The sequence below is a fragment of the Microcebus murinus genome, chromosome 3 (assembly GCF_040939455.1).
Source record: "Microcebus murinus isolate Inina chromosome 3, M.murinus_Inina_mat1.0, whole genome shotgun sequence".
Classification (NCBI taxonomy): domain Eukaryota; kingdom Metazoa; phylum Chordata; class Mammalia; order Primates; family Cheirogaleidae; genus Microcebus; species Microcebus murinus.
In genome coordinates this window covers 22602130-22629200 of record NC_134106.1, presented here as the reverse complement: position 1 = coordinate 22629200, position 27071 = coordinate 22602130, and the positions used below count along the sequence as shown (strand labels likewise).

The following is a 27071-nucleotide window of genomic DNA, read 5'->3' as shown; positions in this document are numbered from 1 at the left end:
TGGAGCTGTGGCCATAGGTAGAAGAATTCAACCATGGCCACACAAATGCATAGAAGGGAGGAAGCCAAGGGAAAAAATATTCCTCTTTAACCTCCTCGCACACTCTAATCTCCTGCTGTTGAACCCAACCAAAGGTTAGAAGGCAAGAAAGCTCATTTTGTTGCAGCTAATATAGATCAGCCATCCAGGGTTACAAATAAAGTGAAGTGGTCCAAAATCAAATTTACTATTTTGGCATCTACCCCTCACTTCTACTCCCCAAAATATATCCTTCCTATGGTATTCACTACTTCTGTTAATAGGATAACTCACAAGAGTAGCCTTTGGTCACTCAACCCTTCTATCATTACCTAGACCTCTGCAACAGCTTCCTATTACTGCTCCTCCTACCACATGTTAGTCTTTTCTCCAAGCCAGCACCCTCCATGTACCCCAGCTACCATTATAAAATCGAAATCTGAGGTCAGGCACAGTGGCTCACACCTGTAATCCCAACATTTTGGGAAGCCAACACAGGAGGATCACTTGAGCCCAGGAGTTTGGGATCAGCCTGAGCAATGTAGTGAGACTCCATTTCTATTAAAGAAATTTAAAAATTAGCTGGGCATGGTGATGTGCACCTGTAATCCTAGCTACTAGGGAGTCTGAGGTAGGAGGATCTTTTTTGGCCAGGAGTTCAAGGTTGCAGTAAGCTATGATTGTGCCACTGTGTGCCAGCCAAGGCAATAGAACTAGACCCTGTCTCAAAAAAATAAGACAAAAATTTAATTTAATTTAATTTAAACCTAAGTGTATTAGCTTGCTGGGGCTGCCATAACAAAGGACCACAGACCATGTGGCTTAACCAACAGAAATTTATTTTTTCACAATTCTGGAGGCTAGAAGTCTAATATCAAGGTATTGGCAGGGTTGGTTTCTCTTGAGACTTCCTGGGCTGGTACATGGCTGTCTTGTCCTTTTGTCTTCATAGTCTTCCATGTGTAGCTGTGTCCTAATTTCCTCTTCTTATAAGGATACAAGTCATAGTGAATTAGGGCCACCCTAATGACCTCATTCTAACTTAATTACCTTTTTAAAAATCCTTATTTTCCAATATAGTCACAGTCTGAGGGACTGGAAGTTAGGACTTCAACATATGAATCTTGAGCTAACAACACATTTCAGCCCATAACACTAAGTATGTATTATTTTTCTGCTTAAAGGCATTCAGTGCCCCCCCCCCCACCTTTCTATAAGACTTCTATAAGACATACTCCGGATGCCAGGTTTTGGCATGTGACCTTAACAACATGGCTACCCAACTTACTTTTTCAGCTTCATCTCCTAAATCTCTTGTTTTTGCACCCTAGAGACTGACCCCACTGAACCAGTTACCATTTTGCAAGTATATTCTTTCATACCTCCTTGTCTCTGCATATGCTGTTCTCTCTGTCTGGAATACTCTCACATGTCAAGTACTCTGTGAAGTTATTTTTGATGCCTTAGGCAGAGCCAATTACACCCTTCCCATTCCTCAAAGAACCTTGAACACCCTGCTATTATAGCATGTATCACCCTGAATTGCAATTAATTCTTTATATGTCTTTCTCCCTCAGTTTACTGGGAATTCCTTGAAGGCAAAGCCCGCATCTGTTTTTGCTTATCACTGATTCCTCTGCACCCAGGGCAGTACCTGGTGCACAGTAGGAGCTAAAAAAATATTTCTTCAATGAAGGAAATGAAAAAATAAGTGAAAACATGAACAAACCAATGAAAGAATAAAGGGTTTAATTTCTCTTTCGATACCTAGTTCAGTGGTATGGTACTCACCAAACTTAACTATGTGCTTAATAAATGACTGATGAATAAAATACTGACTGAACCATATGGTAAATCTGAAACAATGAAGGGATCTGGAGTTATTTACTTTAACAAAAGTTATGGAAGCTGATTATCTTTGGGGTAAAAAGGAAATGGGTTTTAAAAGGCCTATAAACTTTCGGGAAGAAGCGCCAAGATACATGTGACAAGGCAATCTGAGCTCTACTCAGATCCAAGAACAAAGGGTTCCTGGTTTAAGCTATGGAAGTGTCTGTTCCAGAAAGCAGCTGGGCAGAATTTCCTCACACGAATAGTTTTTAACGTATGGGAAAAAGAAGAGAGCAAAACAAAACAAGCAAAGGCAGCAAAAGGGAATAATTAGTGTAAACAGTTTAGTTTTTTTTTTTAAATGCATTGGATAACCTCCAAGAATAAAAAAAATGTTGTGGGATAAACATCTGTTCATTCGGAACAAGACAGAGCCCTTGACAGGCTCTGCGGCCTGTGTGTGTCCTTATGTGCCCGAGCTTTATACTTGTGCTTCCAGCACTCAGGCAGCCCACAAAGTGGCCCAGAAAGAGGCCTATTCCAGGCCATCGTGCACTCCACTAACTTTAGCTGGGAGTGTAGGGGGCAACTTTCACTCAGTTGTGTTTGACACAACGAAAATCACACTGAAGGGATGAGCAAATACCAACTGTACATACAGAACTGCCTTGCTCTATTTGTACAGGTTTCCACCAATACTGTATTTTGCTGCTTGCATAGAAGTGACCAGACACCACACATTTAGAAGGATTACCATTTGCTTTCCATCCCTATGATCCTTGGTATCAAGATATCAAGTTCAACAAGTTGAAGGAGTCTGTTTTCTTGTGCCAGATATGCCCCTTGCGATCACTGGGTCCAGGAGTTTCTGTTAAAAGAGATCTCCATGGGTAAATTGGTTTCTGATTTCCAGACTCACTTGTTAGTTTCTATCTCCCCAACTGGGTGGAGGAATGTAGGAGTGGGCCCAGAGATGAAGCTGGATGGACATGATCTAGCAATTTTCATTGGGCAGTGCACTGGAAGAAATACCCCCAAGGTGTGGGTGGCCTCAATTCCCATGTTACCTTAAGGCCTTGGGTCACATGAGTCTGAGGCCTCTGACCTAGCTCCCTCAGCCCAACCCTTCTTACACAAGCCTCATTCTTAGGAGTACATAGTGTCAAGATGGGCATAGACTTTGCCTTCCCCTTACCTTTCCTTCTGGTTGGGTTCATAAATTCTATTGCTCTATAACACCATCCAATTTACCTCCCTTTTCTCTAAAGCCCAGAGCTCTCAGTTTTTCATTATCCTCATGGCATTCATGTCTACCTTTGGCATTTTATTAAATATTGGGCAGGGGTGCCTGCCTTATGCTTCCTTCCTAGACCTTTGTCCCCAGTACCATGTGATTACCAACAAGCAGTTTAAGCTTTATGATGCCTGTGGTGCCATGGTCATCTAAGTCACATGTGATTTTTTTCAGATATACATTTTCCATGACCTGCCTCAAATCCAAAAAAATGCTCCCTTTTCCCCCATAGGCATGTGGCTTTCAGAGTCTCTAAAGCCTCCTGGATTGCCAGCTACTGACTTACTCCACAGAACACAGGCAGCCACATTTAACACAATTATTTGGAGAGTGGCCAGTTGAGGCTGTTAAGAAAACTAATTCTAACTCATCCTGCCCCACCTGCTGAGCTGGCTACTAGAGGCACCAGCACTGGAAGCCTCACATTCGGAAGGCGTCTTTTCTTTGGGACACCCCACTCTATCTGTCCATATATCCACAATAAAAAAGTGTGTTTTTTAAAAAAAACTATTCAAATCAATTTATTTCAAAATATTATGGAGTACAAATGTTACTGGTTACATGGATTGCTTTTGTAATGTTTAAGTCAAGGCTATAAGTGTGCCCATCACTCAAATAGTGTTCACTGTACCCATTAAGTAGGTTTTCGCCCATCCCCTCCTTCCCCTCCCCACTGGTTGATTGCCACCAAGTTTTACTTCCCTCATGTTAGCTCATCGGTTAGTTCCAATTTCATAAGGAATACAAGTAGTGGGCTTTCTTTCCCCCCCATTTTTTAGATACTCCACTTGGGATAATGGTCTCCAGTTCCATCCAAATTATTACAAATGGCATTAATTCATCCTTTTATGGCCGAGTAGTACTCCATGGTATAGATACACCACATTTTGTTAATCCACTCATGAGTTGATAAGCACTTGGACTGATTCCACATCTTTGCAATTGTGAACTGTGTTGCAAAAAACATTCAAGTTTACCTGTCTTTTTGATAAAATGACTTCTTTTGGTATCTACCCAGTAGTGGGATTGCTGGATTGAATGGTGGGTCTGCTTTTAGTTCTTTCAGGAATCTCCTTACTGTTTTCCATAGGGGTTGTACTAATCTGCAGTTCCACCAACCGTGTATAAGCATTCCTATCTCTCTGGATCCATGCCAGCAACTATTGTTTTTGGACTTTGTAATAAGAGCTATTCTAACAGGGGTAAGGTGATATTCTCATTATGGTTTTAATTTGCATTTCCCTGATGATTAAGGACATTGAGCATTTTTAAATATGTTTATTGGCCATTTGTCTATCTTCTTTTGAAAAGCTTCTGTTCATGTTTTTTGCCCACTTTTTAATAGGTTGTCTGGCAATTATAGCAACAACAAAAACAAATGGGACTTGATCAAATTAAAAAAGCTTCTGCACAGCTAAGGAAATAATCAACAGAGCAAATAGACAACCTACAGAATGGGAGAAAATATACACAAGCTATACATCCGATAAAGGGCTAATAACCAGAATCTACAAAGAACTCGAGCAAATCAGCAAGAAAAAATGTTTATAAATAAAGATATTTGGTACCAGTTTTGATTTTATACAGAATTGTGACAGAAAAACCAATTTATTCTTACACTTATGGATTGAATGGTTGCTCCATAGTTTAATTTTATCTGAAGGGGAAAAAAAAAAGCTGACATCTAGCAGTTAAACATGTCTTTGTCACCAGAGGCCTATGACACAAATCTCGATGATATTTTATGGGAACATGTATAGCTTTTCTTCACTTGTGGCTATAATTGCTGTTGGAGAAGCCCCAACATGTAAAGGTTGATGCTTCTGAATGTGCTGAAAGATGCTGGAACTAAACCATGCAATGACAGCTATCAAAATGTCACCAATGCAGTGTCATATTCAGTCAAGATGCTTAAAAATTCAAATGTTCAACTAAGAGTGTTCTAGCTGTGCAAGGAAGAGGATTACCTGGCTGGCTGGTAGGTAAAATGAAATGAGGTAATGTGCACAACAGCATTTAGTTAGAAGCCTGGTACAGAGTCGGCCGAGCTAGGAAGAGCTATCATTCACTGGGTCTAGCTCTGCATAGTAGTATATGCCAGCACTATTTTAAGTTATACATGTTTTAACTCAATTAATCCTCACGACTGTGAAGTAGGTACTATCCTCATGCTCAGTTTACAGGAGACAAAACTGAGGCTATCAGAGGTTAAGGAACTTGCACAGCAATACCTAGCTTCTAAGTATTGGAGGTAGGATTCAAACCCAGGTCTATCTGACTTTGGAGTCTCTGCTTTAACCATTATGCAAGTTCTGGTTTCTCACAAGCATCCTTCCACAGAAAGCTGAGTATATTTCTTTATTTTTACTGCCCAGGTGTGAGTCATGCACTTCAGAGCCCAAAGATGGTACTCTCTTCACCTGGGCCTAAACACCCACTGGAGGGAGCATGAAAAAAGCCAAACTATGACATTTCAAGTTTCTGAATAATTTCCATTGAAACAATTACAACTCTTAGTCACTTGATCATAAATTCAAAAGGTTTCACTAGAAATAACTGGTCTTCATTCTAGAAATTAATGATTGGTTTGAAGAGATGGTCACAGTAGCTAAAATTTTAATTTACACTAATGGAGGGCATGGGAAAAGTATAAAACAGTGAATTATGTTTGAAATTGAAAGCATTATAAAAGGATGTCCAAATGTTTAGTCCTAGATCTATCAGAGTCCATCTCTGGCTCTACATCAAATAACTAAAGATCTCATCCCTCAGTTTACCCTAATTGCAAAATGGAAACAGTGCCTCACTCAACAGATGAGTGGTTAAATCAGCTGCAGCTGTGCCAGCTTGGCATTCACTAACTGCTGTGCAAGACTCTCTGCCTGCAGAAGAGCAAACTGGCGGGGGACAAGTGCCAAAAAAGACATACCCACTTGCTTGTGCTCCCTTTTGTACTAGGAATGCAGGGCCTCAACACTGCTTAAGGGGGTCCAGGGTAAGATCCTGGACAGGTCTGCCAGAGAGCTCTGGATAACGCTTGCTTGAAAAGTGGAAGAACAGTTTATGTTCTAAGATGTTCCAGAATAAAAGGAAGAAGGAACTTTGGTCCTTTGGGAGGTTGGACCAAACAAGAGACTCTCAAATGGGGAAAATAAACTAGAATTTCCTTGAGGGCCTACCTTTAATCTGCTTTCCACCTACTCCCAGTCCAACTCTTGCCCCTATCCCCACTCCCAAGCTCTGGAGTCATTTGGACTGGAAATAGGCTCAATCCCTGAGTGAAACATTGGCTTTCTCCAGAACTAGAACCCATGACCCTCCCCACCAGAACTCTTGATGCCACAGAGTGGCTCTGAAGTTCAGGCAACTCAAAACAAGAATGTGCCAACTCCCCCAAAATGGGCAATGGTTGGGCATGTGCTCTCTGCTCCACAATGACATTCTTCAAATGCTTTATAAGCCACTTAAAAAGAAAACTGCCTACCCACAATTCCCTGAAGATGTCTGGCTCATTTAAACAATTTCTTAGTTATGCATCTTTCCTGTAATGGGAATCTGTTGGAAAGCTGGCCTTGCATAATCAGAAAACCTGGGACCATCACAATTAATCATTAATAAATTCACAGAGAACCTTACCTTGTAGTTTACCTTTGCAGTAGTCTCCAGAAATCTGACTAAATGATGCCATATGTGTGTGTGTGTGTGTGTGTGTATGTGTGTGTGTGTGTGTGTGTATGTTTTAAAAGCATGGATAGTAGAAATCTTTCATGTACCAGAAAGATTCTGGACAACAAAGAATTGTGATCTAAAACAGACCACAAGTTTCTATACTTTCCAAACTCTCCCATTCATCCATTATCTCTAACACCCACCAAATCATATCCTTTACTGATTTGCTCATATTCACTAATTGTTACTAAGTCCCACCTACTTACTTGTTATTTTGAAAAACAACGTATGTGTCCCCTCTCCATGTTCACTTAATTCAGTTTTGGATAAATGTGTATGTAATATCTGCATATGCTAGATGCTAGTGCTTTTGCCTCCAAAAAAGCACCACCAAATATTTAGAAAGTACCTCCCATGAGTTTGACTGTTTATTAGGAATAATGGAAGGGAATACAAAAAAAAAACCATATTCGTGTTACTGTGTGTGTTGCACAAGTAGGGGAATGTGTGGATGATGACTATGCACAGGTGCACAAATGTGGGCTTCCTTTGATTATTGCCTCTGTAGCCCAACACTGTGGCTGAGAGAATAGCAGAAAATGCTCTCAACACAATGTGTTACAAGAGACATCAATACAGCTGGATAGGTGTCTAAAGGATCCAGAGGGGCATCAGCTATCACCGAGACATATGGTAAGTCCAGCACAAAAGAACATACTAAACACCAATCATTTCCTGGGTTTCTTCAAGTATGTAAAAACATTCTATATTATTACCTTTTATCTAACTAAATTCTGGTAATTGAGTGACAATCAGGATCACACATGATTAAACATGCACTTTGGTCTACTCACAGTGCCCTGAAAATGCCAGCACACTCTTGCTCCTTGCCTAGTTCCTATGTTCCTTCTGCCTGGAATGTACATCCCCTCCGTCACCTCCAGAAAAACTTATAGTATTCCTTCAAGGTCCTATTCAGATGCCACCCTTTCCATGAGTCCTTCTTGGACCCCCTAGCAGACAGGGCCTGCAGCTCTCTCTGCTGGGCTCCTGTGGTTCTGTGGGCACACCTCCATTACAAAATTCATCACACCATCCTACTTAGTTACTTCCATGCTTGTCTCTGCCAGTAGACTCTACTCTTCTTGAGGATTGGACATCTTTATCCATATTCCATAACCTCCCACTCTGGCCCAAACAGTGTTAGCAGAGTGCTTGGTATGTGATAGATACTCAATAAAGGTTGGTTGAATAAATGTATAGTTATACTTTACACTGCTTCTTTAAAAACAAGCAGAGACTCTTGAAATGCCTTGACATAAATGAATTCCCTCAGAATGTAGGCATTTGAGATCAAATGTTTTTTTCCTTTATCCATTCAAGTGAAAATAGAATTTTGTTGATGATGTTAAAGCTCCAAAAAATGCTTTTCATACCAGTAAAATTTCCAGGCATGGACTAAAGCAGAATTGAGGCCACCAGACAGCTTAAACCATTGGCGATCACTTCAAACAGAGAAAGAAAGGACAAAGGCATTAATAAGAATGAACAAAAATTTTCTACTCTGCCAACTTAAAATGTTTTTCTGATTTAAAAAACCTCCCACAATCCCTATGTAAAAATTCAAAGTGTAAATCATGCAATAATAAATAATAATGCAGGCAAAAGCTACATTAGGCAAGTAGGATCATTAAGTCAAGCAGAATTCTCAGGCTATATTATACTGTCTTTTTATAACATTGAAAGACTAAGAATTTGACTTCCAAATAATGAAGGAGACAGAAAGCAGAATGGTCCAAGAAATGGAGACTACAAATTTAAGCTTGGATGTTGTCAATGCTGAGATGAACACTCCTAGGAATCCATATACTGGGAAAAGCACAGAGACCCAGAAAGGTGACAGACAGTCCCACTCTAAAACCACCTTTGCTGCTGGTAGTTTTAGTCCACTGTGAGGCATAAAGTGGAGAGCTGCCTTATTAAGAGAACAGTGTATATATCAATATTTTTTAACTTTCCTGTTACAGTGAACATTAGACAGTCATTTTTGTTTTTCCTTTAAATCTCTGTCTTTACTCCTTATGTTAGTCTCTTCATTTAGAGTTTGTTTGTGCAGTTTTACTATCTTGCTGATTTAAACCTGACGCAAGTATTTTGTTGTTTTATTTTGAATTTTTTGATCATTAGGTGAGGGTGAACATTGTTCCATGTTCATTTGTTGTTTTATTTCTTCCTCTGTAAACTGAAAGACATTATTCTTTGTTCTTTTACCTATTAGGATTTTAAGTGTTCTTCTGATTAATTTATATAAAAAAGGATGTTAACTTTAAGTTATATTTGTGATAGATACCTTTCTGGTTTTTAAAAATTGTTTTCATGTTATTTCTGACACAAAAGCTCAGCTTGAATGGACAGATTAATTAATAATGATCACATCATTAGTAAGTGATATATCAGGGATTAGAACCCAAGTTTGTCTGACCCCATAGCTCATATCCTTAAATAATCTGCCAAACAGAATTAATGAATTTGCCTACACACTTAATTGATGATATGGGATTATTAGTTAATATATTTTATCTTTGGTTTTGTTGTAGCTGTCTTTTCTTTGCTGCTGTCAAAGCATGTCTATCCATAGCAGCCTGCCCGCCTTTAATCTGTTGTTTCATATATGCTATGGGTTTAAAAATAAGCTGGGCAACTTTGCCATGCATTATACAACAAACTAGCCAACTGCATTATTAGAATATGGTCTTCAGCTATTTCAGAATTCCTTTCTCTGAATGTAGGGAACAAGGCTCCTTTCCAGGGGCTTGCCAGGATCTCCCCTCTAGATAAGTGGGTTTTTTCCAAGGGGCTGGTAATCTAACTGTCCCATAGTAGGCACTTGATAAATGTTTGCTGAAGATGATGAAGTATTTTTCTTTAGTTTTCCAAACTGCCCAGGAAAAATTTTTCCAGTCAAGATTAGAGAGATGAAAATCTTCCATACATAGGGAAATAACTGGGATATTACTTTAATAATGAAAAAAAATTATACATTTTTCTTTAAGTAAAAGAGCATACTATTTTCATTTTCACAGAAGTCTAAAAATTATAGACTAATAAATACATTTGTTTTTTAAAGAGAAATACCTAATTCACTTTAAAGAAAAGTTGGCTATGAAACAGGTTTCTATCAATTGAATTTAATGGGGTGAATCATATTTTCCCATTAAGTTCCACTTAAAAATTTGTAATATAGAATCAAATTTGGCCTATTGCTCAAAGATGTCCCTAGACTACTTATACTCATTTAAGAAAAAGGTCTATCTGTTCAATTCAAACAACAAAAAATGTATTCCAAACAGGTCACAAAATTGAAATTCCAAATAAGTCTTCCAAATTCCAAATTCTGCTACATTGACAGCAGACCTATAGTAAGGTAAGCCTTGTATGGTCCTTGCAATTAATTCAATTATCCTGTCTCTTTTAAGGTAAATATTTCTTTCAAAAAGTTTTCTAAAATCAATATTTCATAGGACAACTCTTGACAGCTTATTTATAATGCTAGGAGGAACTACTCAGGAACTATTAATAACTTAGTATTCCTTAGTCTATAAAAAATGATAATTCACAAATATTTATAACTTGCTTATTCTGTGACTAATACCTGCCAGGTTTTATAGTCAGCAGTGGATAAAGAAATATAAATAATATATAAATATTATATAGTCTCAAGAATCTTCTAATTAGGGGCAGAGATAGTGGCAGAGATAGAAAAATAATTCTAATTCAATATTATAAAAATCATTATTTAGCACAGACAGCCATATAGGAGTACAGAAAAGGGAATTATTAACTCCATTTGGTAGAAGGGTACTAAGAAATACTTCAGAGAGGAAGTGACATTTGAGATCATTTTGAAGGAGTAGTAGAAATTAACTAGGAAGACAAGATTACAGGCAGAAAAAAACCCCAAAATAACCTTTCTCACTCTAAATCTTAACTCTGGGTACACATGTTCAGAAAAATATATCTGAATTCACCCCCAAAATAATTTGCAAGCATCAGAAAAGGAATTATTACTAATAACTAGCATTATTTTATTAACACATTTAATTAATTTACTCTAATTTTCTTCTCGCATAGAGGGGGTAAGTCTAAAATAGTGTGCAAGTCATAAGAGATGATGAAAAGACAAAAAAAAAGAAAAAAGAAAAAAAAAGTCTAAAATAGTGAAGTGACCTAGTGAATAGAGATAAATGTTTTTCCTAAAATACAGGTATCCTGTGTTATGAATTAGTCATATACACAACTAATTTCACACTTAGTACTGATTTCCACCTCCTCCAATCAAATGGGAAGCCTTCTGGAACAGCAACTCAGCTGCCTATGACTGACAGCCCCATCTGGTGGTTAGAATGGGGAACTTTAAAATACAGTAGTGTTTTTACCCCTCTACTTTTTTACTTCCTAGGAGTAAAGAAGGAATAGGCCATTTTTCCCCTCACTGTCTATATTTTTCTTCTTAGAGCTCAGTATCTACAGCACCTGGCCCTTAGTACACAAATATTTGTTTTAAGATTCCCAACAAATATTTACAGAGCTGAGCTGTTTTGAGTAAGAAATCATTAACACAAGGCTTTTATATGGCCCTTTCCATTTTTCCCAAGCACTTTTACATTGATTATCTCAGCACCTTTAGCTCAGTCATCTTATTATGAAGATGAGGAACAATGCTGCATAAATCACCAGGATTTTCATCTGGTTGCATTAAAATACAGTGTATTTTATAAGGAGATGATCCCCTGTATCGATCAATTATTTGCTGAATAAATTTCCCATCCCTTTCTCTTCAAATTATTAATCATTATCTATTCATTTTATTTGTAAGGCAAAAGCCACCAAAAATCACCTGGAAGAGCTATTCTAGTTAAACATATACTTGCAGCTGAACAAACGGAGGGTAAAAAAGAACGATCTACTTTTACAGCTGTTGACATGGAAAAAAAAAGAAGCCATCATCAAATATTCCAGAAGTTGCCAAGTACTTCTTTCTTTATCTTTTAAGTTAGCCTGCTTTTTCTAATGTGTTAACCTTCATGATTTTAAAAAACTTCCTCAGTTTTATTTTTCTGGAATGCTTAATTACTTAGGTTGCAACAGTTATCAGTTTATAAAGGCAAAAGAGAGAGAAGGGAGATGATAGGAAGAATACAGATAAAGTGAATGGAAGGAAATTTTAAAAGTAGGAACAGTAAGGAAATAATATAGAGTAAAAAGTTTAAGTTAAAAAAAAGAATAAAAAAGAAGGAAAAATTGGAAGAAAAGTGGTGATAAAACAGGATCTGTGAAAGACTTCAACTGATTCTCAACTTTAAATTGTATTTAATATAAACTTAAGAAAAGACATAAAACATACCCTTACAAGAACTCTGTTAATGGTTCCACTGTTGGCATATCTCTCATACCATACTTTCAGGGCCATTTTGAGTAAATCTTTTATTTAACCTTTTCTAGTATCAAATATCTTGTCGTATAAAAGGAAGGGGCCTGATTACATGATTTTTAAGGTGCCTTATGTAGCTGTAAGTTTGTTGTGGTGGTGGTTATTTTGAACATTCTCTGAGTCTATAAATTAAAAATAGATAAAAGACCAAGGAAAGGAAAGGCAAATGAAGGAGCCAGAAGGAATATGGGATTTAATACACAGAAATGCTAGTAAGAAAAAAGATGGTGTTTTCCAGCCAAATACCTCTAGTTATTAAAGGCATTAATTAAAGTAACCAAATATGGCTATTTTCACTCAGGATATACCCTGCAATGCCAAAATAGCTACCACCCTACCACCACCAAAATCATAAATGTTTCTTTTGAAATATTCCCATTTCTCCAAGTTCAATGTGTCATTATTCAAGAGAAGTGTCTAAGCTAAACTTTTATATTCAGCTTCAGGTTTTGAATCTATAAAATGAGGAACTTGACATTGACCTCTCTTGCCAAGGTGTTGCATACTTTGTTTAATATTGCACTTTAAGGCCTACAGTTTAAAGACACTTAAGGAGCACAAAGTATCATTATGTTAATTACTATTATTATAAGACTCCAGAGTTTAGATGAGCTATATGCTAATGTCTAATGTACTAAATAGTGATTTATGACCCAGGAAAGTGATTTCCAGGCATCATGTGTAGGTCAGTTGCTTTGGTATATCTCCAAAGAGCCACACACAATAGACAGAAAAAGATACCATGACTTGGGCTTTGATAATATTGCTGGAGTATTTCTCTGTAATTCTGTTGAATATCAGGGAAAATATGACCCTACCCTTTCCTAGGAATATTGTTTATAGAATTCAAATCAAAGATAGAATGTAGAAAGGACAAAGCTCGATCATGTATGTCCTGGAGAAAACTGTATGGTACTAACTCCCAAATAAGTACTAAGGCAATTTCACGGCAGAGTTCTTAAGGTTTTGTGTGCACTCAACTACCTATGAAACTTGTGAAAGATGCAGATTTCTAAGCCCCCCAAATTCTGATTCGGAAGGTCTGGGATGAGTTCAAGGAATCTATACTATTAACAAGTACCCAAGGCTAACACAGGTGATCTACTGACCATACTTTTGAGAAACACTGCTTTGAGGTTCCAGAAAGCCACCTAATAAAACAGCAAAATTCTGATTCAGTGTGTTCAACAAAGTTGATTTAGAGGTCTCAAAGACAATAATACCAAGTTAAATGTATTACTTTTTTAATACAGTTTCAATTAAATAGCAACTTAAGGGGCTCAGATTTGGACTACTGATTCCAAAGTCTTGACCAAAATCAAGATGAATTGAGACACTGTTTCAAAATGCAATGTCAAGAAATCCACATTTATGTGAACAGAATAAGGCAGAAGAAAAGCCTTTTACATAGCAAAAGTGGTTGTTACACATTTTATATTTTCAAATACACCAACTAGCAGCTCAGAAAACAGATGTGGCAAACAGTGAACCAATTTAATGCCTATTAAAGAGAATGTATTAGAAAAAAAAACCAATTTATGAATAAGCTTCTGTAAAGAGGAGCATTCAAGGACCAGGATCCCAAATTCTAATATGTCTTTGCATGCTTAAATGCTAAAGTCATGGTGGAAGAAAAAAAACAACTCCAAGTGAAATGTTAAGAGGTGTTAATGTATCAAAGTGTTACCCACTAAGAATAACACACAAAGCTGCTCAAGTGATTTCTGCAAGTTTTTATTACAAAGATAAACAGGGATACAAGAGATATAGCTGAATGGAGCAGAGGATGCCTTTGCAGAACAGAACTATCCACCCATCTCCTAACCCCCAACTAAAGACTGAACTATTGGCAAGGAATAGTATATAAACTTTAGGTAAAACTCCTGATATAATCACCAGGCAAGTGAACTGAATCTGCATTTAGGGCTTGATGCCTAGTAGCTGATGACTGTCCCTTAAGATTTAGCTCAAATCATACCTCTTCTATGAAGCCTTTCCTTCCTTAGCTCAGCAAGAGAAATTCACTAGTGACTACTAGTTGTGGTATTCTGGTACCATGCTATTTTTACAAACCAAAATACCAATATTTCTGTTGGCGTAATAGCATGACTTCAGAGTGAGTGAGCAGCTTCTCATCCTTGGCTCTCTCTCCAATTCTTCCCCGGTGCCTGTTCCTGCCTTCCCAGGCCCTCACCCCAGACACCTTCCCAGTAAAGCCTGTGAAGCCTCCCAGCTCCTTCTTACCATCAGCTCCTGCAATTTCTCCTCCCTACACCAAAACCAAAAAAGACTGAAGCTAGACCTGGGGGAGGGGAATGATCCCTTGGAGTTGAGGGACCTATTCCCTGGGGAAGGGGTGGCCTAGAGAGCAATCAAATATGGTATTGAAGCCACTGGCCAGAGCTAAGAAAGTTGCCCAGAATACAGCAGTGGTCCTGAAAGCTCCACTCAGGAAAGCCTTTTAAAAATGGCAAGAAAGTTCCAAAGTGCTGTTGCACATGAGGCCCAGTGCAGAGGGCCTGTGGTCAAAGCCTTCACAGGTGCATGGCTCTTCATTCTAAATTTAAACTTTAAAGCAAGAGTCTGAAACCTTTAAAAGGTGGGTTGCTAAACTTCAGGTGTGGCTCTTTTGAGCACAGACAAGCGGTGCTGTAGACAGATTGCTATGGTTTAAAGGCCTCAGGAAAGCATCCCTACTAAGAAAGTTTGCTCTTATATATTCTAACATGACAAATTTGGATTACTCCTTTTAAAATCATTCTTTTAAAATGAAAACAGTCCCTGGCAGGATTAGGTTTATCACTTATTCACAGTGCCGTGTTAATAATCTGATCATCACACCATGCAAACCTGCCCATTCTCTGGTGAGGCGTCTGTCCTCATGAAAGGTGGGAAAATCTGTGTGTGAAGACTACAAATACCAAAAGTGGTCTGACGTTTCAAGAAAGACCTGGAAACTCTCCTCTGTAAGAAAAGATTTGAACTGAATTTTGTATTTAGGGAAATCCAGAGGTGGTTTAGGTAGCACATGCTAAACATTTTTATTAAGAAATGGACCAAATTTTATCAAAATGTTTCTAACTATCTTGCTCTAATTTATAGTTATTCTCATGTTTGGTATATAAATATTAGTAATTAGTCACTAGTTTTAGATCACTATTTAAGAATTATTATAGAAAAAAATTTGACTGTAGAGTAAAAAAAGATGCCTTTATCCTTTTTTTCTAGTTACTTGATGCCTCAAGAGTAGCCAATCTGGCTGGAGCATGCAGGCATACGCGAGGCACCACGCATCATCTTGAGTCACCAAAAAGAGCTGCAGATGCAGTGTCCCAGAGAAATTTTAAAACCTCATGTATGTTTACATTAAAACCTATGGAGTAAAGCCAAAAATCATAGGTATCACTAAAGAACCTCAACACTCTTCACCAGTCATTAACTGCTATCAATAACCATCTTACACACAAATTTGATTAGAACACTGCCTTCTGGCCCCCTATTTTCCTTAAATGAGTAGGACCTCTGGGAGCAATTAATTCTAGGATCCCTATCAAACACTGTCACTGGCAAGGATATTGAGAAATGACAGGGTTTTCATCATTCTTATGTTGTTTTTGAAAGATTTTTTAAAAATTAAATACATTGCTTAAAGATAAAGAATGAAATGGTAGTTGCTGGGATGGTCAATCCAGTTCAAGTCTCACGTTTTATAGGTGGAGGTAACTTACCAACCTATGGTCACATGGCTAGAGTTGAGTGGCAGAAACCAGGGCCAGAACACAGCAGTCCTGACTTGAACAGCTGGGCAGGTCTCACTGCCTTTGCAAGAGAGAAGCACAGAACTTTCTAACTGCTTGGCTGTGAGTGATGTCTATTAACCGGCTCTTCTTTAACAGTCACTAAACCACTTACAGAGTGCTCTCAGTTAGTTTACCTTAGTTCCACTTGGTTACAAATTCAAACTTATATCAAACAGTTTCATGATCTTTAGAGAAAAGAGACAGGGGTAAGTTCACTCCTTTCTGGCTGTCGTCAAGAAAAAGAAACGGCAGTACTCCAACTTTCCCCCTTCCCCACTGTATCATCAAGTGTCCAAGGTGTTCTTTCATTTGTTACTATAAGATACCCTGCAGAGGGCAAGAGGAAGCCACGTGGGACCATAGGTAAAATATCAGCCTTGGAATCAGAGGCAGCTAGATTTTAACATTCCTTCTACTTTTCACTTGCAGTGTACGTCACTTAGCTTGTCTGAACTAGAGTTTCTTCACTTGTAAGATATAAAACATCACCTACTTCATAGGGTTTGTGCAAGAATGAAATGAGATCACATACGTAAAAGCACCTAGTACTGTGTCTGGTTAACATGAACTCTTCAAAGAAATTAGTTCCTTACTCCCTTCTTCTGCTGTTACTGTTAAGATTTTAGACAAGTAATTTAACCAGTTAGCCTTCTCCATATAATGGAAGATAATAAATGCTTCTGAATAAAAGACACTATATAAAACAAAATATGATTATTAACCATCAAGATGAATACCTAGAGGCATTTATAAAATATGCAAAGGGACGGACCAATTCACTAATAAATATGCTATGGCAGGAGCTTGTCCTAAGGTGCCAATTTGTTGATAAGGTATGGCCAAAGTGCCAAGAATAATGACTAAAACAGCCAGAGAGGGAAGGCTGGTTCTCTATTAGAGATGTTCAGCACTGAAGAGAACTAACCACCACCTATCAAGGAACAAACAGAACTAAAGGAAGCAGCAACAGTACAGGTGTGCTGCATGATACGGTGGAAAGAGCACGAGAACACCAAGCCCTGGAAGCCCTGTGTTCTAGCTCCAGATCTGCCAGGAGTGGATGTGAGAGGTCAGCAAGTCCTGTAAGTATCTGAGTATTAATGTTAACTCTGGCAAAGGGAGATGATAATACCTTCCCTATCTAGCTTGCAAAGATTATAGTTGAGAATGCACCTTGTAAAGTAGGAAGCACAATATAAATTACTGATACAAAGTGAGCATATAAAGATAGGAAATAAAAGACTAAAATAAGGAAGCCCCAAAGGGTGATGACAACACAGAAGGAAGGAAGCCATCACTCTGACTAGGAGGACATGAAGTGACAGTTCCTAGGAAGTTACACCAAAGAGCTGAGTACTATGCACCCAGTATTCAGCATGTCAATTATAACCCACCATGTCAAGGGAACAGGGCAGGCTCTGGTTATAAATGGACACAATAGACATTTATGTTATACTCAGCTTACTTTATTATAAAAAAGACTCAAAAAAAAAAACATTACAATAACAATGCTGCTACCATTCCTTGTCCTTAGAACAGTACAATGGGCCTAGCATTCTCTTAATTCCTTTCTTTACCATGATGAGAAACATAACAGGGAAATGCCTTGCTAGTAACACTCAATAACCTCCTAGATCATGGGGTCATAAGCTTTTGTGGACGGGCCCTACATCCTGTTTCGGCTGGTCAGCTTTCTCTGGGTGATACTGGATACACACAGACTACTTAGAGAGATGATCATTTATTGCAAGGACACTTAAAAGCATGAGGAAGAAAGGAAAGCACTTCATCTGTACTGTGCCCACCCTGGCTCCAGTTCTCCTGGGTTTCATAAACAATGAGGTTAAGTCACTTAGCACTATTCCAGGTAACAACCCAGAATTGAGTGATAGCATAGCTGTTGTTTGCCTTGCACTGATACTTTACAGAGAAAAGATCTGCCTGGGCTTTTGGAGCCTCCTGCTATATGGGCTTCGATTGGGTGAACTGAGCAGGTCTAATCTATTGTGGCTGGATCATTGCTGGCTCCTGTCCCATTGACAGCCACCAAAGAGGAAGAAAAAGGGTTAGGTTCTGTCCCTTAAAATGTGGTTATATACGTGGCAGACACTATGGCTTGATGGACTCCTTCAGTACATCCAGTTTCCTTGGTAACCTGACTATGTACTAAATGGTTTCCATGGCAAAACATGTTCCAGAGTCCAAATAACCAACCTACACATACAATTTGGAATGCAACTTATTAATAGGGGGCTGCCCACACTTGAAAAAAATTAGTAAGCTTAAAAAAGAGTCCTGGTAACCTTATTGTGGCACCGAAACAGCCTCTGTGGAGCCCATTCAAGGGGCACGGTATCAGGGAAGAGGCCAGGGAATGGGAGAGCCAAATCCAAAATGTGCCAGACTGAGCTATGTGACACTGTTTCCGTGGTATGCAATATTCCAAGAGATGAGATCTTGATCTGAAAGGAATGGGCCAGACAACCACAGAACAAAAGTAAAGTATTTCTGGGATTCCTAGAAATCTCTTCTGAGAACAGAAATAAGATTCTCAAACAACCTAACAAGGTGCTCAGTTTACAATCTGGAACTCAAAGGAAATAAAGTTATTATCTTCTTTCTCGAGTGGGGTGATAATACCTCTGTAGGGGGCATATGGAAATGTATGGATTCATACTAAGTGGTCTTAATTACTGAAGGGTTATTCATCCAGCCAGCAAAGGCCACAATGCTAAATGTCTTGCACTGCACATGACATTACCACAAAATAAGTATAACATTCACACCGAGACTTTTAGATCAAATTGAGAAGTCCCATATTAGCTTTTCTTAAAATTCCTGGAAATGCTGAAAATTTTATGTATGTAAGAGTTCTGAAGATTGAGATCCAAGGCAGGATCAGAATGGATTTACTGGGAGAGTGAAGACCTCCTACACTTTCTAGTTCTGATCAAAAGCCCAGTTTGGCCTTAAGATCCCAGAGACTGAGCAGTATCCAGAGCCACTCAGGCATTCTAAGGTGGCCCCACTGATGCTGTATCTTTTCATATTTTATTAGTGACTCATGTTTCCTTGTCTGTGAAACCAGTTCATGGTTTTTGGCCTATTTTTCTATCAGATTCTTTTCCATTCTTAATTTTTATTTATCTATTTACTTACTTATGTTTGAGACAGGGTCTCGCTCTATCATCCTGGCTAGAGTACAGTGGCGTCATTATAGTTCAATGCAACCTCAAACTCCCAGGTTCAAGCAATTCTCTTGCCTCAGTCTCCCAAGCAGCTGGGACCACAGGCATGCACCACCACGCCTGGCTAATTTTTCTATTTTTTGTTGAGATAGGGTCTCACTCTTGCTCATGCTGGTCTCAAACTCCCAACCTCAAGCAATCCTCCCACACTGGCCTCCCAAAGTGCTAGGATTACAGGCGTGACCCACTGCGCTTGGCCTCCATTCTTAATTTTATGGAGTTCTTTATTCTGGATATAAATCCTGTATCAGTTATTTTAAGTTTATAATTTGTATTTTTAAATGTTGTGAGACTAGGAAATGGCAATTTCGATCTTCAATCAGGGACATAAATGATCTAATGTAGGAGATGCTGAATATACACAAAGGAAAACTTTAAAATATAAACATAAAAATAAACAAAAAAATACTAGCCAAAAGTAACTTCAACAAGTTCAGAAAAACTGAAGAACAGTTCATTAAATTCAAAGGACATCATCAAGAAAGTGAAAGACAAGACAGAAGATGGGAGAAAATATTTGCTATCATGTATCTAATAAAGGTCCAGTTTCCAGAGTATGTAAATAACTCTTACAACTCAATAATAAAAATAAAAATAAAGCAATAAAAAAATGGGGCAAAAGATATGAATAGGTATTCAACCTAAGGAATTTGAAAACATGTCTACTAAAAACCTGTAACATGAATGTTCATAGCAACTAATCACAATAGACAAAAAGTAGAAACAACCTAAACATCTGTTAGTTGATCAATGAATAAACAGAATGGGGTATATCTATATACTAAAATATTAGTCCATAAGGAAGTATTGATACATGCTAAAACATGGATGAACCTTGAAAACATCATGCTCAAAGAAAGCAGTCAGTGACAAAAGATCATATATGATTTCATTTATATGAAATGTACAGAATAGAACAAAGTAGATTAGTGGTTACCAAGGGCTGGGAGGGTTGGGGGAAATGGGGAGTAACTGCTAATGGGTGTGGGATTTCCTTTTGGGGTGATGAAAATGTTCTAAAATTAATTGTGGTGACGGTTGCACAACTGTGAATATACTGAAAACCACTGAATTGTACACTTTAAATAGGTGAACTATATGTGAATTACATCTCAACAAAACTATTATTAAAATAATAAATAAAAGAGCAGGCTGAGGCAAAGTAGTAAAAGAAAGGAAAAGAATAACAGACTGCTTTAAACACTGGGTAATAATTTCAGGTTTCAGCCATAGTATATTTTCCTTTAGGCCTTAGGAGCGGTAGGTGTTACTAAAAATGAGCAGAAAACACAACTTGTAAAAGGCAGTGAAAAGAGAAAAGAGAGAGAGTATACAAAGCCAGGATTCTGGCAAGAGGGAAGTTGGAGCAAATTAGCTGAAAAAATGTAAGGGTCTGGATTAAAATGGCAAGGGTTGAGATGAAGGAAAAGGGGTAGGTGCATGTGCATATGAGCACATGCACAGCATATTTCTAGCTCACTCTGCCCTTTGTCATTCTCCTTTGTTTCAGTTCTATCCAACACTCTATATCAGCCATATCACATTAGAAAGAACAGTGATTCTCAACTCTTAGGGTTACTTGCTAAAAGCACAGGTTCCTGAACCCACACCTAGAACTTTAGACTCAGAATCTGGGTAGCCCTAGGAATCCAATTTTAACCAAATTACAATCTCATGCTAATATGGTTGTAAGGACCACACTCTGTGAAGCACAGCACTGGTCTGTGGCTGCCATGGTCCGGGGCCCCCTCCAAGGTAGCAGTCTGTAGCATGTAAGACCAAAGGCTTTGGAAGCTAACAGATCTGGGTTTGTATCCTGTTGCTGCCACATACTCATTGTTGACATTAGACAGATACTGAACACCTGTGAGCCTTAATATCCCCATGTGTTATCAAGAGCCAGTAATTCCTATAGCGCGGGTTTATTGTGTAGATTGAATAAAATAACATTTGCAACATGTTCAGCATAGTGTCTGTCACAGTTGTAGCTTTTGGATTGTGCTTATCTGTGATTCTTGTCCTTGGTCAGGTTACCCACTGCAGTGGCCAGTGAACATCTCACTAGTATCTCAATAAAAAAACTTTAGAGAAGGGTCCTTAATTCAGGGTTAGTGGATCCCTAAAGGGTCTGGGCTTGTATATCAGGAAGTCTGTGAATCTTCTGAATAGTATCCAAAATTATCTGGGGCACAGGGAGCTGTGGGTGATCATAGCTGTCACAAGATTCTCAAGTCTGGAGTGGGGTTGTGACCAAAAACGTAAAGAGCTGCTCCCTAATAGAAAACTTTAGTCCCTCATTTCAGACATCTGTTTTTCATTTTCTTCACTAGCTTATCCTAAATGAATTCACATGACTGATATTACCTAAGGTCCTAGTGCATAGCATCTGGAGGGAATTTTAAAATTTGGGGTCCCTTGAAGAAGATGGTGATGCTGACAATGATGACAGTAATAACAAGAAAAATAGTAACTTACCATATATTAAGTTTACAATGTGCCAAGGACTATGCTAAACACATTACACACATTCTCCCATTTAATCCTGACAAAGACTCTGTAGATGAAGAAAGGGAGTTATAGAGAAGTTAAGTAACTTACACTAGTTCATACAACTACAAAATGGCTTTCAGGACTCAAACCCAAATCTATCTTCTTGCAAAACAGTGTTTTCCACCAGTGTGTGCCTTTGCATTTCATTTAAAGACTTAATCATGATGGCAGGGTGGGTGGGCCAGGACAGAGGGTAAAGTGTCTGTTAACGGTAGAAACGAAGATTCTGCTCTGGCTGAACTACATTTATCTCCTAAGGATTGAGAATTTGGGCAAAAAAGCAGAATTAGGCTTTGTGCCCTGTTGGTCTTCAAGATTTTAGTCTTTGGAACTACAATGTTGGGGAGACTCTTCCAAAAGGGCTATAAAAAGCAGCCCCAAAAATATAAAGAGACAAAATTGCTCTGATCAACAAAGTCTGTGAAGAAACTGACTAGGAAATATTTGTCTATGGAATGTAAAGTAGTAAAAGGATCTTGAGATTAAGAGAGGATAGGAGGTAGACATTGAATTGAAGAAACTCTAAGAGCAAGCTGGCTCTTTTAATTTCATAATTAAAATGCCTAGGTTCACACTGAAAAAAATTAGAACATTACCGAAAAGGCTAAAGCTCCCTTTGATCTCCACTGTCAATCCTGGTTGAGTAAAACTGCCTAGATTCACACAGTGGTACCACCACTTGCTAGGCAAGTTTCTGGCCCTCTCATATCCACATCCACATACATACATATTTCCCTGTAGAAATATGCCCTATGGTTTTGATGTTTTGGTTCTTGCTCTCTTTTTAAAAATTGTACATATTTAAGGTATACAACATGATGTTTTTGATATACATACACACACTGAAATATTAATAATTACTACAGTCAAGCAAATTAACATATTAATCACCTTCCCTAGTTACTTTTGTGTGCATGTGCTAACAGCCCCTAAAATCTACTCTTAGCAAATTTCCTATAATATTATTATATTAACTAGGACCATGTTATACATTAGATCTCTAGATTTATTCATTCTATATAACTGTGAGTTTGTATCTTTTGACCTTCTTCTCCCCATTTTCTCCTTCTCATCACCCTGGGTAACCACTGTTGTATTCTTGGTTTCTATGTATATGACATTTTTTAAGATTCCACATATAAATGAGATCATGCAGTATTTTTCATTCTACATATGGCTTATTTCACTTAGCATAATGTCTTCCAGGTTCATCCATGTTGTTGCAAATGGCAGCATTTCCTTTTTAAAGGCTGAATAATATTCCATATGCAAACACATATATACATAAGTACACATATATACTCATACACACACACATACGCATGCATACATATATATACAAATACACACACATAGACCACAATTTCTTTATCCATTCATCTGTCAATGGACAATTAAGTTGTTTCCCTACTGATGATCATTTTCAGTTGTTTCCATGGCGGCAGAACTGGTGAATAACCTTAACAGTGGAAATAATAAAGACCAATCACCAAAATATCTAATGTCTATACACAAATATTCTGAAAGGTTTTCCTATTGTATGAATAGAAAAATAAAAATTTTTAAATATCACACTTTACAATCTTTTTTTCAAGGATTCACATATGATAATACATTAATATTTAATGAATCCTTAAAAGCTTTCAAAATAATTTTCTTTAGCTTTAAAAACACATTAAATTTGTCATTCTAAACTCTGACAAAGTTAAAGTTAGGAAAAAAGTACTAGGTCAGAGGAGGAAATGAAAACATGGAAGTGTTATCACCATTTGGTCATAAACTCCTTTTCTCAGAGAAACATGGCTATAAAAATCTGTTCCAGGATGAAAACTTGGCACAAAGCAACCCGATCTTACATCACAGTTTTTAAGATTGGGGTGGAGTAGGGAGGGGAGGGATTAAAAAGTGGGAGGGAAAGTTCTTTGGATGTAGGGGAAAAAAAGTTGTCAGTAAAGTAAATTTTCCACTGATGTATGTAACTTCTTCAAATTAATGGTTTGGTTTAGCTGAAATTTGGCAAGGTAGTACAGTAGATTTTAGTCTTTTTCAAGAATGACCTTTATTTTGTTGAAGCTGTCCGTAAAAGATAATGTTCACAGACAGGACATTCATTCCCTGTTATGATCCTATTTACAACATTATGTTAACTCATCATTTGTTTTGTTTTAAACTAAAGGCTTCTCCATTCATTAAGTCATTAGTGCTGCTAGTGAAAGACAGCGTGTCTGAATTTTAACAAGTACAGAAAAACTCCAATATAATCATTAGCCCTTTATTATAAGAATCAAAATCAGACACACCAGGATCAAATTAGATGCTCTTTAATAAAACTTCACACAGTAAAATCTGACAACATTGATGTTAGACCTTTCCTTCAATAACAACAGTGTAAGGAGTTCCATTTTATATATGAATTTTACACATTAAGAGCCTTAGTCATTACCTAATTATACCAAGAACCATACCATTACTTTAGGTACTAAATAATTACCCTTTGAAACCATGCTGTGGACATAATACACCATCTACATTTAAGAAAAAAGATGAGATAGAACAACTTTATTTTTTAACTCAACTGACATATCCCCATCCACATCCATACTCTGCCCTGAAAATTAAGCACTTTGTTAATATAATAGACCAATTCACAGATTATTGTACAGACAGAAACATATTGAAATGAGAAAACTATGGAACACTTGAGAACCAGGGGCTCTGGAAGGAGAAGTGCTGTGAATCACATGAACTCCATGGAGATCCTGGTCAAACACAAGAGGAAAGTTCCAAAGTGCAGGTGTCAGTACCCTGGAGCCTTGCTCCTTTTGGAGTTCTTCTGTCCCCGCCATGAACTAAATTGGGAAACCTAGATGCTTGTGTTGGGCAGGGAGTGTGTGAGAGTGCCAGGGCTCTTCGTGAATCTGTCATTCCACTATGAGATGAAACAATAAGGGTAAAAACTACTTATTAACATAGTAATTACATTAGCTACTGCGAGAGCAAGAAAGAAGTTAAAGTGTGCTCTTATTTAAGCAAATGCCAATAAACATGAACAACAGAATTATTGGGAAAAATGATCATTCATTATATATCCCTTATAATAAATGTTTCCAATCTGTGAGCTTCATGACACTGTGGGGTCTTAGAGTTGACAAAACAGGTTTACTAATATACTGCACACCAAGCCTTATCTGAAGACCTGTGTGTATGTGTGTGTGTGTGTGTGTGTGCACGCGCACGCACGAGGGGAGGGCCAGGAGAGAGAGAGAGAGACAGACAGACAGACAGACAGACAGACAGACAGACACAAAGAGAGATACACACATATACATGATGTGTTTGTTATGGACTGAAGGATTGTATCTCCCCCAAATCCATAAGTTAAAGCCCTAGCCCCCAATGTGACGTAGCCTTTGGGAGATGATTAGGTTTAGATAAGGTTGTGAGGGTGGAGTCCCCGTAATGGGATTAATGCTCTTTAAGAAGAGGAAGAGATACCAGGGCTTTTTCTCTATGCCATGTGAGGATATAGTAAGCCAGGAAAAGGGTCATCACTAGACACCAAATCTACTTGTTCTTGAACTTTCTGGCTACTACACTGTGAGAAATAAATTTCTGTTGTTAAGCCTCTCAGTCTATGGTATTTTGTTCTGGCAGCCCTAGCTAAGACAATGTGTATATATATACACATACATACATAGCTACATATATCATTTATATACATGTATGTATTATGTATATATATCCACATACATACAGCACACATACGTTTACATATTCAACATATAGATATACGTATCTGTTTTTCAAATACATACACATATTGTTGTGATTAATAAAACACAAGTATATTCAAAAGGCATTATGAATTCACCATTTATTAACACGAAATGCTAAAAGTATTTAATATTACTTCTATCTCTAGGGGTTTGTGAAACATTTTTTTAAATTTATTTATTTATTTATTTTTTTATAAATTTATTTTTTACCCACAGTAAAATTTACTCTTTGTGTCATGGGTTCTATGGGTTTTGACAAATGTGTAGTGTTGTAAAGCCACCATGACAATAACCATACAACATACAGAACACTCTAAAAGCTGCCTTGTGCTGCTTCCCTTTAGGCAAGCCCTCCACCCACCTCATGGAAAAGGTTCTGACACTAAAACAGGTCCTCACACTCAGAAGGGACTGAAATAACTGCCTGACGGTGCTGAAGACCACCTGTTTTGTAATCTTAATCTACCTTTTTTATACACTGGTTTCTATTTCCATCAAGTGTTTGAAGTAAAAGATTAAAGGGGAAGGTCACTAAAATAACAGGAGAGGAGGAATTAACACTTAGAGAAGTTCAGACTGCAAGACAGTACAAAGAAAAAATGTTAGAACTTGATGACAGACTAGACGCAGATAGGGGAAAAAATGAAATATGTCTGGGAGATGTAGGAAAATCATTGAGTTGGATAAAACTGGGGAGTGACGATTTATGAGGAAAGGTAATGAACACTGTTTTGAATTAAGGAAATGATGAGATCAGATTTGTGTTTTAACAAAACCGCTCTGGCGTGTCTATCCCCCAGACAGTGTGCACCACACCCATTAGGTGTGAATATACCCATTCCCTCCTCACTCCTCCCACCTGCCCAACACCCGATGAATGTTACTACTATATTTGCATGTAAGTGTTGATCAGCTAATACCAATTTGATGGTGAGTACATGTGGTGCTTGTTTTTCCATTCTTGTAATACTTTACTTAGTAGACTGGGACTTGGGTTGGGCAAAGGCAATATATGTAAACTAAACATTTGTGCCCCCACAATATGCTGAAATACTAAAAAAGGGTGTATTGATGGGTAAAATAAATAAATAAACTGCTCTGTCTGCAGTGTGGCAACTAGACTGAAGTGAGGAAAAGTGTCGATGTAGGAAGAACAGTCAATAGTCCAGTTGAGAGATGTCAGTAGCTCACATAAGTTATGTCAAAGGATAAGTTTAATATAAAACCAGAAGAAGTAAAGAAGAACAGGAAAGAGTTTCAACATCTACACAGCTAGAATATCACTAGAATGTCATTCAAAGCACATCTACGTTCCCAGTTTTTGTGGAAAACTGGAACAATCAAAACACAATGCAGAAAGACACCTAGCAATATGGCCAACAAGAAAACCGAGAA

General features: G+C 37.8%; 1 protein-coding gene and 2 long non-coding RNA genes across 4 annotated transcripts in view; 1 reads left to right on the top strand and 2 right to left on the bottom strand.

Moving 5' to 3' along the window:
* BABAM2 (BRISC and BRCA1 A complex member 2) overlaps window positions 1-27071 on the bottom strand; it is a 398861-nt gene that overhangs the window by 146070 nt on the left and 225720 nt on the right. The gene's annotated exons all lie outside the window — the stretch shown is intronic.
* The window catches only part of LOC142870020 (uncharacterized), a 37298-nt gene continuing 11067 nt past the window's right edge, over window positions 841-27071 (bottom strand). The window contains exon 2 of the long non-coding RNA XR_012918540.1: window positions 841-24829. This is a non-coding gene — a long non-coding RNA (uncharacterized LOC142870020). The remainder of the gene's footprint in view (window positions 24830-27071) is intronic.
* On the top strand, window positions 10203-15695 carry LOC105884433 (uncharacterized). The gene is made up of 3 exons (XR_001160214.3): window positions 10203-10235; window positions 11688-11840; window positions 15531-15695. It is a non-coding gene; the product is annotated as an uncharacterized LOC105884433 (long non-coding RNA).